Source organism: Elephas maximus, chromosome 5 (assembly GCF_024166365.1).
Source record: "Elephas maximus indicus isolate mEleMax1 chromosome 5, mEleMax1 primary haplotype, whole genome shotgun sequence".
Lineage (NCBI taxonomy): Eukaryota > Metazoa > Chordata > Mammalia > Proboscidea > Elephantidae > Elephas > Elephas maximus.
Genome location: NC_064823.1, coordinates 44,445,312 through 44,460,291, shown reverse-complemented (window position 1 = coordinate 44,460,291; position 14,980 = coordinate 44,445,312).

Sequence of the window (14,980 nt, the reverse complement as noted above, 5' to 3'; positions counted from 1 at the left end):
AGAGATTGGAACTCTCATACACTGCTGGTGGGATTGTAAAATGGTACAACCACTTTGGAAATCCATCTGGCGTTATCTTAAACAGTTAGAAATAGAACTACCGTACAACCCAGAAATCCCACTCCTCGGAATATACCCTAAAGATACAAGAGCCTTCACACAAACAGATATATGCACACCCATGTTTATTGCAGCTCTTTTTACAATAGCAAAAAGCTGGAAGCAACCAAGATGTCCATCAACGGACGAATGGGTAAATAAATTGTGGTATATTCACACAATGGAATACTACGCATCGATAAAGAACAGTGACGAATCTCTGAAACATTTCATAACATGGAGGAATCTGGAAGGCATTATGCTGAGCGAAATGAGTCAGTTGCAAAAGGACAAATATTGTATAAGACCACTATTATAAGATCTTGAGAAATAGAAAAAACGGAGAAGAACACATACTTATGTGGTTACAAAGGGGTAGTGAGGGAGGGAGGGAGAGGGCTTTTTATTGATCAGTCTGTAGATGGGAACTGCTTTGGGTGAAGGGAAAGACAACACTCAAAACAAGGAAGGTCAGCCTAATTGGACTGGATTAAAAGTAAAGAGGTTTCCGAGATAAAATGAAAGCTTCAAAGGTCAGCGAAGCAGGGGCTGGGGTCTGGGGAACTTGGTTTGAGGGGACTTCTAAGTCAATGGGCAAAATAATTCTATCATGAAAACACTCTGCATCCCACTTTGAATTGTGGCGCCTGGGGTCCTAAATGCCAACAAGCAGCCATCTAAAATACATTAATTGGTCTCAACCCACCTGGAGCAAAGGCAAAGGAAGAACACCAAGGTCACACGACAACTAAGAACCCAAGAGACAGAAAGGGCCACTTGAACCAGAGACCTACATTATCCTGAGACCAGAAGAACTAGTTGGTGCCCGGCCACAATCGATGTCTGCCCTGTCAGGGAACACAACAGACAACTCCTGAGGGAGCAGGGGACCAATGGGATACAGACCCCAAATTCTCATTAAAAGACCACACCTAATGGTATGATTGCGACTAGAGGAATCCCAGAGACAATGCTCCCCAGAACGTCTGATGGCACAGGACAGGAACCATCCCCGAAGACAAATCATCAGGCATGAAAAGGACTGGTCAGTGGCGGGGAGAGACATACTGATGAAGAGTGAGCTAATTAAATCAGGTGGACACGGGAGAGTGTGTTGGCAACTCTTGACTGGAGGGGGGATGGGAAGATAGAGAGAGAGGGAAGATGGTAAAATTGGCACGAAACGAGAGACTGTAAGGGCTGACTCAATAGGGGGAGAGCAAGTGGGAGAAGGGAGTAAGATGTATGTAAACCTACATGTGACAGACTGATTGGAATGGTAAATGTTCACTTGAAGCTTAATAAAAACTAAAAAAAAAAAAAAAAAAAACCTATGGATCACAAAAGAATATTGTCAGATATAGTGCTCCAAGATGAGACCCTAGGTTGGAAGGCACTCAAAGTACTTAGTGGCCACAACAATGGATTTGAGCAAAGCAACAATTGTTAAGATACAGCAGGACCAGGTAACACTGTTGCACCTGAGGTCGCCATGAGTCAGAGACAACTCGACAGCAATTAACAACCAACAGCGGTATAATGTTTTACAATTTACAAAGTGTTTTTAATGTATTTTTTTTTCATTTGATTGCTATTCCCAGGAGCGCAAAAAAAAAAAATTTTTTTTTTTTTTAACTATATGTCTAATGCTTTTCTCCTCATTCCACATTGTCTCTCCCACGGTGGCCCCTTAAAGACAAGAAGGTGGTTTTGTTGTTGTTGTTGTTGTTGTTTACATTTTCCCCAAAACCTTTAACCTTTTATCCTGATTTTTACAAAAACATTAAAATGGTATCAAGGCATTCTGCTTTGGAAAGGAAAGAGAACTTCTCTGTGCTAAATTAGTGTGCAGTAAGTAGACTGCAGCAGCTATATTTTCCCCAGCACTTGTTAGAGCCCTCAAAGTCCTGGGCCTGCAGCAGATAGAGGAGAAGCCAGGTGTCAGAAGAGAGAAGCTGTAGAAGATGGCAGGGGTCTCAGAAGAATCAGGAATGCAGCATACCAAAGTCACCTCTGAGGAGAGTGATAAAGGTGGCCCTCATCACAGGTGCTGGAAGACACTGTTTCCTTTTGTCCTAGGTCACATTTGTGTTTGTTTTCTGTATTGTCTGTATGTCTGGTATTTATTTCAAAGGCCTTGCCAATGAAGTAAAGGAAAAGTCTTGTAATCTTTCATATTAGATTTTATGCAAGGCCTTGCATACTCTTAAACATGGTAGACACTCAACTATTTTTTTTTTATAATAAAGATGTACCTTGATATATTTGCTTGTGTCCTTGCATAACGTATATAAACTATCTGTACTCTAAGTATTCATGTTGGTGTTGTTAGGTGCCGTCAAGTCAGTTCTGACTCAGAGCCACCCTATGCACAACGGAATGAAACACTGCCCAGTCCTGTGGCTTCCCCACAATTGTTGCTATGCTTTAGCTTCCTGTTGCAGCCACTGTTGAGGGTCTTCTTCTTTTTCGCTGACCCTGTACTTCACCAAGCATGATGTCCTTCTCCAGGGACTGATCCCTTCTGACAACATGTCCAAAGTATGTGAGATGCAGTCTCACCATCCTTGCCTCTAAGGAGCATTCTAGTTCTTCCAAGACAGGTTTGTTCGTTCCTTTGGCAGTCCATGGTATATTCAATATTCTTCTCCAACACCACAATTCAAAGGCATTAATTCTTCTTCAGTCTTCCTTTTTCATTGTCCAGCTTTCACATGCATATGATGTGATTGAAAATACCATGGCTTGGGTCAGGTGCACCTTAGTCCTCAAGGTGACATATTTGGTCTTTTGCAGCATATTTGCCCAATGCAATGAGTTGTTTGATTTCTTGATTGCTGCTTCTCTGGGTGTTGATTGTGGATCCAAATAAAATGGAATCCTTGACAACCTCAATCTTCTCTCCATTTATCATGATGTTGCTTATTGGTCCAGTTGTGAGGATTTTTGTTTCCTTTATGTTGAGGTGCAATCCATACTGAAGGCTGTGATTTTTGATCTTCATCAGTAAGTGTTCAAGTCCTCTTCACTTTCAGCAAGCAAGGTTGTGTCATCTGCATAATGCAGGTTCTTAATGAGTCTTCCTTCAAGCCCCATGCCCTGTTCTTCTTCTTATAGTCCAGCTTCTCAGATTATTTGCTCAGCATACAGATTAAGTAAGTATGATGAAATGATAACAACGTTGACGCACACTTTTCCTGACTTTAAACCATGCTTGTTCTATTCGAACAGCTGCCTCTTGATCCATGTACAGATTCCTCATGAGCACAATTAAGAATTTTGGAATTCCCATTCTCCACAGTGTTGTCCAAAATTTCTTATGATCCACACAGTTGTTGCCTTAGGATAGTCAATAAAACGCAGGTGAACATCTTTCTGGTATTCTCTGCTTTCAGCCAGGATCCATCTGACATCAGCAACGATATCCCTTGTTCCACGTCCTCTTCTGAATTCGGCTTGAATTTTGGGCAGTTCCCTGTGGATATACTGCCGCAGTTGCTTTTGAATGGTCTTCAGCAAAATTTTCTTGCATGTGATATTAATGATATTTTTCGATAATTTCTGCGTTCGGTTGGATCACCTTTCTTGGCAATAGGCATTAATATGGATCTCTTCCAGTCAGTTGGCCAGGTAGCTGCCTTCCAAATTTCTTGGCATAGATGTGTGAGCACTTCCAGTGCTGTATCTGTTTGTTGAAACATCTCAATTGGTATTCTATCAGTTCCCGGAGCCTTGTTTTTTCGCCAATGCCTTCAGTGCAGCTTGGACTTCTTCCTTCAGTACCATCAGTTCCTAATCATATGTTACCTCCTGAAATGGCTGAATGTTGACCAATTATTCTTGGTATAGTGACTGAGTGTATTCCTTCCATCTTCTTTTGATGTTTCCTGCATCATTTAATATTTTTCCTGTAGAATCCCTTAGTATCACAACTCAAAGCTTGAATTTTTTCTTCAGTTCTTTTGGCTTGAGAAATGCTGAGTGTGTTCTCCCCTTTTGGTTTTCTATCTCCAGGTCTTTGCACATGTCATAGTAATACTTTATAAGTATTATAAGTAATCATAGCTAACCTTTATTGAGAGCTGTGCCAGCCTCTGTGATAAGTGCATTAGCTGGGTTATTCTGTCCAAACCTCAAACAACTTGATGAAGTATTATGGTACAGTAAATTGCTTAATGTGGCCCTTGTAGCCAAAGTCTGTGATATCCACACAATGATTGAGTGGGGCTGTGCAAATGGGATTCATGTGGCCCACCAAGAGGATTGGACAGCTTACTGTTAATGCAGATAAGGTATATGGAATCTATGATGGTTAAGACTACATATTGATTTGATTGGGCCATGATTTTCAGTGGTTTGGCAGTTATGTAATGATGTAATCTGGAAGTTATGTAATGATGTAGTCATCCTCCATTTTATGGTCTGATGTAATTGTCTTCCGTTTTGTAATCTGATGTAATTAGCCTGAAATTTGTGATGTGTTGTAAATTCTAGCCTCTACGCCTGTGGTTATGATGTCATTTGGGAGTGAGCGGTCCACTATGCTAATGAGGGAGGATTAGGGTGGAATGTAGTTTGAGCCACCATCTTACTAGAGGATGTAACTCAAGTTACCGCCATTACCCCAGTCACTACCTTTATCACCTTTATTCAAGTCACACCCTTGCACTGCTTTGCTCAAGCAAGAAGAGTTTCCTTGAGGGTATGGTCTGTATCCTATATATATACATATATATATATATATATATATATATATATATATATATATATATATGAATGCTCTGGCAAAGTTTTCTCTCTTGCTCTGTATGCTGCACCAGGCCCATCACATTTGACCTCCATTTCTTGGAACTTGAGCCAGCAGCCTATTCTCTGACCTGATTCTCCAGCTTCCACAGCCTTGTGAACCAGCAGTCTGTCATCTGACCTGCTGGTTTGGATTAATTAGCCCCTGCAACCACGTGAGTCAGGAGAAGCCTCCAGCCTGGTGCCTGACCCATGGATTGGAATTTACCACCTTCCACAACTGCATGAGCCATTTCCTTGATGATTAGTGAGCTCTGTGAGACATTGTAGTGAACTACAGAGCCCCAGGACGGGAGGGAGAGTCCTGAGGGGAGGAGGAATAGTTGATGTTAGAGATGATGGAGCGGTACAGCAGTTTGGAAAAGTTGGACATTTGGAACATATTTAACCTCCGTTTCATAGGATCCAGCTTTGTGCTGATCCTTCTAAAAGAAATTATTCATTTAGGTATCTATTGAATTATCTTCATTTTACAGCTGAGGAAAATGAGGCACAAAGAAATAAACTTACATCTGGTCACACAGACTAATTAAATGTTAGAATCAAGATTAAACTAGAGATTTTTTTTTTCTAGTGGCCATGCTCTGAACCACTAAGAAATGTCAATATAAGATCTAATTTTGAAGACTTTTACAGGTAGTGCAATAGCTTTTCTTAAAAAAAAAAAAAAAAAGAAGTTAATATGCAGATAAAATATTGATTAGATTGATCTTTGAAGCTAAATTCTCAGAAGACCCTTTTTGTAAGAGGTTAAGCAGCATATCCAAGGGCAGAGAGCTAAGAATGGTGGAGCCATGATCCATTCCTAGGCTTCCAAAACTCAGGGCCTCTGCTCTTCACCACTGTGCCATGCTTCCTAAAATTCACCCTTTACTACTGTGGTGAGATGGGTTGCTTTTGTGTGACCTGAAAGAGGAGGCACATCTGACCTCAGCCTCATAGGAATCAACCTTGGGCAGTTGATCTTAATTCTCCTTCCCCCTGGTGAAGTTCGAGGTTGTCAGACACTGCCGCCACGCCATTTTTACAACTACCCACTTCAAATAGATAGATTTTAAAAATCGAGTTTTTTAAATAGAAAAGAATGCAATAACATCATTAAGAAGTAAATATATAAAAACAAGCTGTGTTTTTATGTACATGGATATGGCCCTTTTGTCCAAAATAAAGTGCATCTATGAACACTCCCTCTTTTGGCCACACATTTCCTCCTCCCTCTGCTCCTCTAGCTGTAGCACCACTTTGGGTCCACAGAAAAGCCACAGCCTTCTCAGGAGTTGTTTCTGGATCCTGGTTTCCTTCTGAACATTTAACCCCTGGGGGTAAGCTAAGTGTATGTCCTTTCACCTCATTCTTGATTACTGCTTCTTACTGTTTTTCATCCCATTATCTCTCTCCCAGGGTTAGTGACCATGTTCTATAATAATCTACTCAGAAGTTACTCACACATTTACAGCACGTTTATTAAGTGAAGGTTCCAGAGGCAAGTAAGTCTTGACCTTGACCCTGGAGATGGTTGCAGCCCAGTGTCAGGGGCTTTCCTGGCTGAAATTTGCTTCTGGCCCCTCTCAGGAGTTGAGGCTGTGATTTTCCCCCTATTTTCACCCACCACTGAAATTTGTCTGTCTCAGAGTTCAGTTTCTTCCAGGGTATTTGCAACTTGAATTGAATTCATGTGACTGTGGTAATAAAAAAGATTGTGGTAATAAAAATATAAATAAAAAAGAGTCTTCCCTTTCTTCAGAATTATATGCTTTTTTTAATACTGGCTTCTGGAGACAATACTCCTACATTTGTGGTTGAACAACAACAAAAAATGGCACTATGATAATCAGGTTAGTGAGAATAGAAGTATGGTGCCATGGTAAACTTGAGAAAAAGATTACTTTTCGGTAGTCCTGTAAAACCTCAGTATTCCTTAGAATGCTTTTAGAAACAAGATGGCAAGACTTTGACTTTCATACTTTGTTCACATCAAGAGGAAAGATCAATCACTAGAAAAGGACATCATTTTTGATAAAGTGGAACCCATTGTCATCAAGTTGATTCAGACTCATAGTGACCCGGTAAGACAGAGCAGAACTGCCCCATATGATTTCCAAGGAGTGGCTGGTGAATTCTAACTCTTGACCTTTTGGTTGGCAGCCGAGCTGTTAACCACTGCACTACCAAGGCTCCTTGATAAAGTAGAGGGTCAGTAAAAACAACGGAAGCCCTTAATGAGATGAATTGACACAACAGTTGGAACAACGGACTTAAGCATACCAATGATCATGAGAATGACACAGGACCGGGAAACACTTTGTTCTCTTAAACATAGGTTGCCAAGAGTTGGAACCAACCTGATGGCAACTAGTGACAACAACATAAAAACCCATATATTCTTGCACTCATAGGATGGACATGAAAGGCCTTCAGGATGTGATTGAGCTTAATCAGTGTTAAGGATTTGGAAAAAATAGTAATTGAGTTTCTTCTCTCTATTGAAAACCAAACTACCTGGTTCCGTATTCTTGTAGTACTCACACTTTGGGTCTTAACATATTTAAGTTTTACATTTTTCACCCTCCTTAGGGAAAAACTGTACCACGTGTTGCTATCAATTACATTTAAATAATGTGTAATATAAATGTTAGCACTGGTATTGTGAAAAATTTTGTGTTTCTTGATAGGACTAATTTCCAATCAGTAACAAAAAATTGCATCTCCTGTTCGATCCCTGCCTTAGCTTCCATTGTTAACTCTCTTTTGTCTCAATTTTATGGACAATAGAACCAATAATAAGAGAAGGTCTCATCACTTAATTTGAGTCACTAGCTGTGCTCGTGACAAACATGCACAGGTAAGACAGTTCAGGGATTTCACAGTAAATCAATCAGAGACATAATTATCTAGTCAATGGCTTATTTTTTGATCCTTGACAAATCAGTTGTCTTCTTTATACTGTATCAGCCACCCAAATGAAAAGAGAATTGCTAAACAGATTCTTCCTTTAGAGAATGGGCACAACTAATTAAAAAAAAAAAAAATGCACATAACATAATCTGACACTCAGATAAACTTCTACTGATTCTTGGGTATGTATGTCTTCTTAAGTGGAATTGGAATTAGAAACGACCTGCAAATGTTTAATCTCAAACCTCTCCTTTTATGATGCAGTTTCTGCTGGTTCTATACATTGTATATCCTTCTTGGTGGTTCTTTTGCTTTCACTGCTGAATTCTGGCAAGCTGTTTCAAGATTCGTCTTTGGAAACAGTTCTAAAATACCAAGTAAGTCTTGGTAATGAAAGGGAATATTTAATTCTTGAAATAGGTTCAGTTGTAAGAAAGCTCACCTTGATGAGCAACTAAACAAGAAACTTTTAGATAACCTAGACCAGTGGTTTACAAATTCTGTTCCTTAGATTTCTAGGGTTCTTTCCATTCTTTCTATCCTGTTATTATTACAGATTGTTTCTAAAACAAATATTACTCAAATGGGGCAACTATTTCAAATCTGGAAATTTATTCAGTCAGAAATGAATTTGGTAGTTTGAAGTAGAAAATATTTAACAAATGGAAGGTCTGGGAAGCTAATCCAGTCCTGGTACAATGCGTTTGTTCCCGGTCAGTTATCTGAATCTCTGACCAATGAACATGGAGCAACTTTACCTGTAATCACTCCACACAGAAAACAAATTGTGGCATAGATTGAAAAATAATGAGAAAACTATTTGTAAAAAATAAATAGATTCCCAAATGGAAATTCAAAATCTGTGTTTGAAGCACAGTTGGGCTTGTTATCAAGGAACATAAATTTTGTTTAGCTTGTCTTTGGAAGATTTTTTTTTTTAAAATAAATCTTATTATCTGATATTCCAAGGATGGGTTAACCAAAAACCAGAACCACTGCCATTGAGTCGATTCGGACTCATAGCGACCCTATAGGACAGAGCAGAACTGCCCCGTAGAGTTTCCAAGGAGTGCCTGGTAGACTCGAACTGCTGACCTTTTGGTTAGCAGCTGTAGCACCTAACCACTATGCCACCAGGGTTTCCAAGAATGGGTTACAGTGCCTAAATTCAAACACAGTTCAGGGTATGAAAAAGTGAAGATGATAAATTTCAGTCAGCTTAAGGAACTGTATAGGTAACTGACATGGACCACATAGCAATAATAGAAATAATAGCAACCGAATTATACGGAATGCTTACTATGTTCTGGACTCATTAAGCATTTTACACACATTATCATATATTTGTATTCAATAGTTCAAGCTTTTAAAAAGTGAATGTGTGGTGGGTCCCCATTTCTACTTACAGATGCCCAATTATGGCAACAATGAGGAATGCATATAAGAAAGAGAGAATCCATCAGAAGAAAATGAAGGTGCCTTTGCATTGTCGCCAACAGGATCCAACACTGACTCCCCTGAAGGAACCAAGATAAATCACCTGGAAAAGAGCTACTACAAATAACACCAAAGATATTAGTAGATGAGCATCTATATTGCAGCTTTGCCTCATATTGGAAAGCCCCTTGGGGACTGAATGACAGTATAGCAGAGAACCAAGAAAGGCACTCTGCTCTAACGATGGATTTATACACCTAGTGCATATTAAAGAATTTAGGGAAAGAATAGCATTTATGTACAAAAGGTATACAGCCATCTACCAGAGCTCTTAAATTTAGTGGGAGAGATGTGCTATATATCCACTGAAAAACATTATTTAAATCTTACCTATTACCGTTTTGGAACCCCTGGTGGCATAGTGGTTACTAGTTTGGCTGCTAACCAAAAGGTCAGCAGTTTGAATCCACCTTGGAAACCCTATGGGACAGTTCTATTCTGTCCTATAAGATCACTATGAGTCAGAATTGCCTCGACAGCAATGAGTTTTTATTACCATTTTCCTTCTGGACCTGCGATGATGATATTAACTCCCTCACCTTGCCACTGTGTATGAATTAGAGCTCTACTCGAAGTCAGCTGGCTGACTCTGAATATAATTTTCCTTAAGAAGAATATAAAGAATAAAAGCTATTTGCCAAGATGATAAAGTCATTTATATTTTAAAAACATATACCTAATTAATGAAAGATGGAAATGATAAATTACAGGAGTATATGATACAAAAATGAAATCATTGTAGATCAAAGAAAAAGGAAGCGACAATCAAAAATAGAGTGATCTAGCAATTAGCAAGTTATTCTGTTACTAACCTAATTTGTCCATTTATTTAATTTGATTTGTTCAATTTACTCAGTAAATTAATAGTCACTTGGGATCATGATGCCTTTAATTAATTCAAGACAGTGCAAAAATGTATAAAAGCAGAGGGTATATCTAATTTCATTGACGCTGCTCATGAAATCAGTGTTTAACATACGTGCACTTAACCACTGAGTCTTTAAATTATCAAGAAATCTGAGTTGGAATAAGCTTAAATTTAGCTTAGGTTTTTGTCGTTCTTCTTTTTTCTGAAATTCCCACAATACTATTTTGGTTGTCCTTATCAAGAATATATGTGCAGATTTGTTTATACTAAAGATCAAATAATATCTCACAACACTCCCTTATTCTCCAATACTAATATCACATATTTTAATTAACAAGAAAATGAAATTTTTAAATCTTGCATCAATTCATCTTTTAGATACTAAAACGTGTTGTATAAATAGAACCTTAGCATGCAATAATAGACTTATTCAAATCATGAAAACTATCCTTTTAGTTCTATAATCTCACCTGTATATTACCCCCCAACACCACTTAACACTGAAGCTAGCGTTGTAGCCAGGGATATGCAAACTGGGACCTTTCTTACATGAGAAGGCAAAACGCTTTTAGACCCTTCTAACATTATGTTCACGTTTACTGATTTACCTGCTTTTCTATGTGTTAGCATAATTTTAGGAGGTTATCCATTAAAAAAGTTCATGATTGCAATTTATGACTAAAAGTCATGTCTGTTACAGTTCCACACTCTTTATTCTCTTTAGCACACCAGGAGTAGACATTATAACTATAAGTTAATTATAAGCTAAATATAAGTTAATTTGTGTTGTATACGTCACTCATTGATAAAACACTTTCTGAATATAGCAGACATGGTCATCTAACTTTGCTGCTTCAAAAGCCATTTAATGATAAAATGTCTTTAAGAGAATCACTCTAAGTAATGCCTCTAAATAAATCCATTTATATGGGGGATGGGAATTGCAATATAACAGAAGCATCCCCATTAACTGTTAGTAATGGATGAAAAATTCAGTGATCCTACTCATGTATTAAAAAGTTACAATCAGAAAGATTAAGAGAAGTCCACATTCATTCAGCAAAGGGCAGTAATTAACACACATCAACGGTAAGCTAAACATGAAACCAAGCCAAAACACAATTATAAAAGTAGACTGTCAGATCTTTCTCCCAAAGAGCAGCTGATGGGTTCCAACCACCCACCTTTCAGTTAGCAGACCAGCTCTTAACCACTGCACCACCAGAGCTCCTTTAAAGATGAAAAGCTAGATATTATTACAAATTCCTTTCCTATACTAGAGTTATTGAATAGAGAAGGCCAGCAAATGAATTCATTTACTCCTCCTAAGAAAAGTTTGCAGTATTCCACAAATCATAGATTGCCAATTTAAAAAAAAAAAAAAAAATCTTGAAGCTCTCCTTTATTTAAATTATACTAAAGGACCCAACATCCTTCTTCAGAGATTATGTAGAGGTTGTATGTGAGGCACTGAAATCCGTTATAAAAATTCTTCCAAACTACTCAGAACAAAGATAGATATACAAAGCTGAATGTGGTTCCAATGAATGTGCAGAATGCATTGGAATTTAACAGCATCTACTTAATCTCACTCCCTACCACTTTATTCTCAGATTTTCTCTAGCTATCTGAAAACATACAATAAAATCCAAGGTCCTCAGTACTTATCCATCTTTTAGTTCCTGTGGTCCCACCCACCACCTCAATAATGTTTTCAACATTTTGTCCCGCGTCTGTTAAAAACAACTTCAGTATGCTGTTTCCCTTCTCACTCACTCCATCCTGCCCTTACTCCTTGTTCTATAACTTTTAGGTAAACTATGAAATTAAGCAGCCCTAACATAAGGGGGAGAGGGGAGTCAGTCAAAAAGCCTCTGGGTAAAAGATTAAGATAAAGTCTGGAAATACATGATGGCATAGATTTTGTTTGTTTTTTAACTCCCACAGTACTACACACAGCTAGAAAAAGGCACTAAAATAGCAAAACCAAACACACACACAAACAACATCTATATAGTAAAATTGGATAAGGTAATAAGGTAGGTGGGCAAAAACACCCGTAGATAAAGGCCCATATAATATCAGTTCCTATGGAAGGGGAATGCCATAGTTATCTAGTGCTGCTATAACAGAGATACAACAAGTGGATGGCTTTTACAATGAGAAATTTACTTTCTCACAGTCTAGGAGGCTAGAAGTCCAAAATCAGGGTGCCAGCTCCAGGGAAAGGATTCCTCTCTCTCTCAGCTTTGGAGAAAGGTCCTTGTCATCAATCTTCTCCTGGTCTAGGAGTTTTTGGTACAGGGACCCCAGGTCCAAAGGACACGCTATGCTCCCAGGCTTCGTTCATGGTAGTTTGAGGCCCCCCATCTCTCTGCTTGCCTCTCTCTTTTATATCTCAAAAGAGATTGGCTTAAAACACAATTTAATCTTGTAGATTGAGTCCTGCCTCATTAACATAACTGCCTCTAATCTTGCCTCATTAACATCATAGAGGTAGGATTTACAAAGCATAGGAAAATCTCATCTGATGACAAAATGGTGGGCAATCACACAATACTGGGAATCACAGCCTAGTCAAGTTGACAGATATTTCTGAGGGACACAATTTAATCCATAACAGGGAAGCTAAGGAAAAACAATAGGATTTGGAGAACAGTAGAATCTCAAAATTTCTTAAAATTGTCATTGGAAAGCAATATAAGAACAGTAGATAAAACCAGGAGGGAATACATTCTACAGACTCTAAGTCAAGGAATAAAGCTGCTCAATGAGAAGAAACTGCTGGGAATAGAATACAAATTGAGTAGGCCATGAACTGTAGGAAAAAAAAGAAAAAGACTAGATCAAAGGGAGCCAGCAGAGCAGACAGATCTCAAAAATATGAGGTCTTTTTGAATCATATATCCAGCAAAACTGTCTCTTAAATATGAAGGTGAAATTAGGACATTTCCAGACAAACAGAAGTTTAGGGAATTCGTAAAAACCAAACCAAAACTACAAGAAATTCTAAAGGCAGTTCTTTGGTTAGAAATCAATAATATCAAATAACAACCCAAGACTGGATGGAACACTGGGCAGAGCAATCAGAAGTCAACCCAGACAGGGAAATCAAAAAAACAAAGTAAGATTTTAAAAAAAAAAAAAACTCAAAACAGGGTAACGACGATGTTATTATGTAAAAAAAAGACGACATTAAAACAATAAATAGGCACTAAGAAATGTAGTCATAGATCTTCCATATAGAGAGGAACACAAGGCCGAAAAAAGAAATAAAAGTTAGATTTAAATTTAGAAAAATAGGGGTAAATAATAAGGTAACCACAAAGGAGACAAACCATCCTACACATCAAAATAAAATACAAGAAAAAAATAGAGACTCAGCAGAAACAAAATCAACAACGAATATGAGGAAAGGACAATATATAAAGATAACCTACTTAGCACATAAAATAAGTTGGAAAAAGAAACTGTCAAAAGCACACAAAAAAGACATCAAAATGATAGCACTAAATTCATACCTATCCGTAATTACTCTAAATGTAAATGCAATAAATGCACCAGTAAAGAGACAGAGAGTGGCAGAATGGATTAAAGAACACGATCCATCTATATGCTGCCTACAAGAGACACACCTTAGACTTAGAGACACAAACAAACTAAAAATCAAAGGATAGAAAAATATATATCAAGAAAACAACAATCAAAAAGAGGAATGGCAATATTAATTTCTGACAAGATAGACTTTAAACTTAAATTCATCATAAAGGATAAGGAAAGACACTATATAATGCTTAAAGGGACAATATAGCAAGAAGGTATAACCATATTAAATATTTATACACCCAATAACAGGGCTGCAAGAGATATAAAACAAGCTCTAACAGCATTGTAAAGTGAGATAGACAGCTCCACACTAACAGTAACAGTAGGAGACTTCAAAACACCACTTTCGGAGAAGGATAGGTCATCCAGAAAACAGTTCAATAAAGACACAGAATACCTAAATGCCACAATCAACCAATTCAACCTTACAGACATATACAGAACACTCCAACCAACAGCAACCAACCATACTTTCTTTTCTAGTGCACATGGAACATTCTCTAGAATAGACCACATATTAGGTCATAAAGCAAGCCTTAGCAGAATCCAAAACATTGAAATATTACAAACCACCTTTGCTGACCATAAGGCCATAAAAGCAGAAATCAATAACAGAAAAAGCAAGGAAAAGAAATCAAGCACCTGGAAACTGAACAATACCCTGCTCAAAAAAGACTGGGTTATAGAATATACTAAGGATGGAATAAAGAAATTCATAGAATCCAATGAGAATGAAAACATTTCCTATCAGAACCTTTTGGATACAGCGAAATCAGTGCTCAGAGGTCAATTTATATCAATAAATGCACACATACAAAAAGAAGAAAGGGCCAAAATCAAAGAATTATCCCTACAACTTGAATAAATAGAAAGAGAGAAACAAAAGAAACCCTCAGGCACCAGAAGAAAACAAATAATAAAAATCAGAGCAGAACTAAATGAAATAGAAAACAGAAAAACAATTGAAAGAATTAACAAGACTGAAAGCTGGCTGGTTCATTGAAAAAAATCAACAAAATTGATAAACCATTGGCCAAACTAACAAAAGAAGAACAGGAGGGGAAGCAAATAACCCAAATAAGAAATGAGCTGGGCCATATTACAACAGACCCAACTGAAATTGAAAGAATCATATCAGAATACTATGAAAAACTGTACTCTAACAACTTTGAAAACCTAGAAGAAATGGATGAATTCTTAGAAACACAC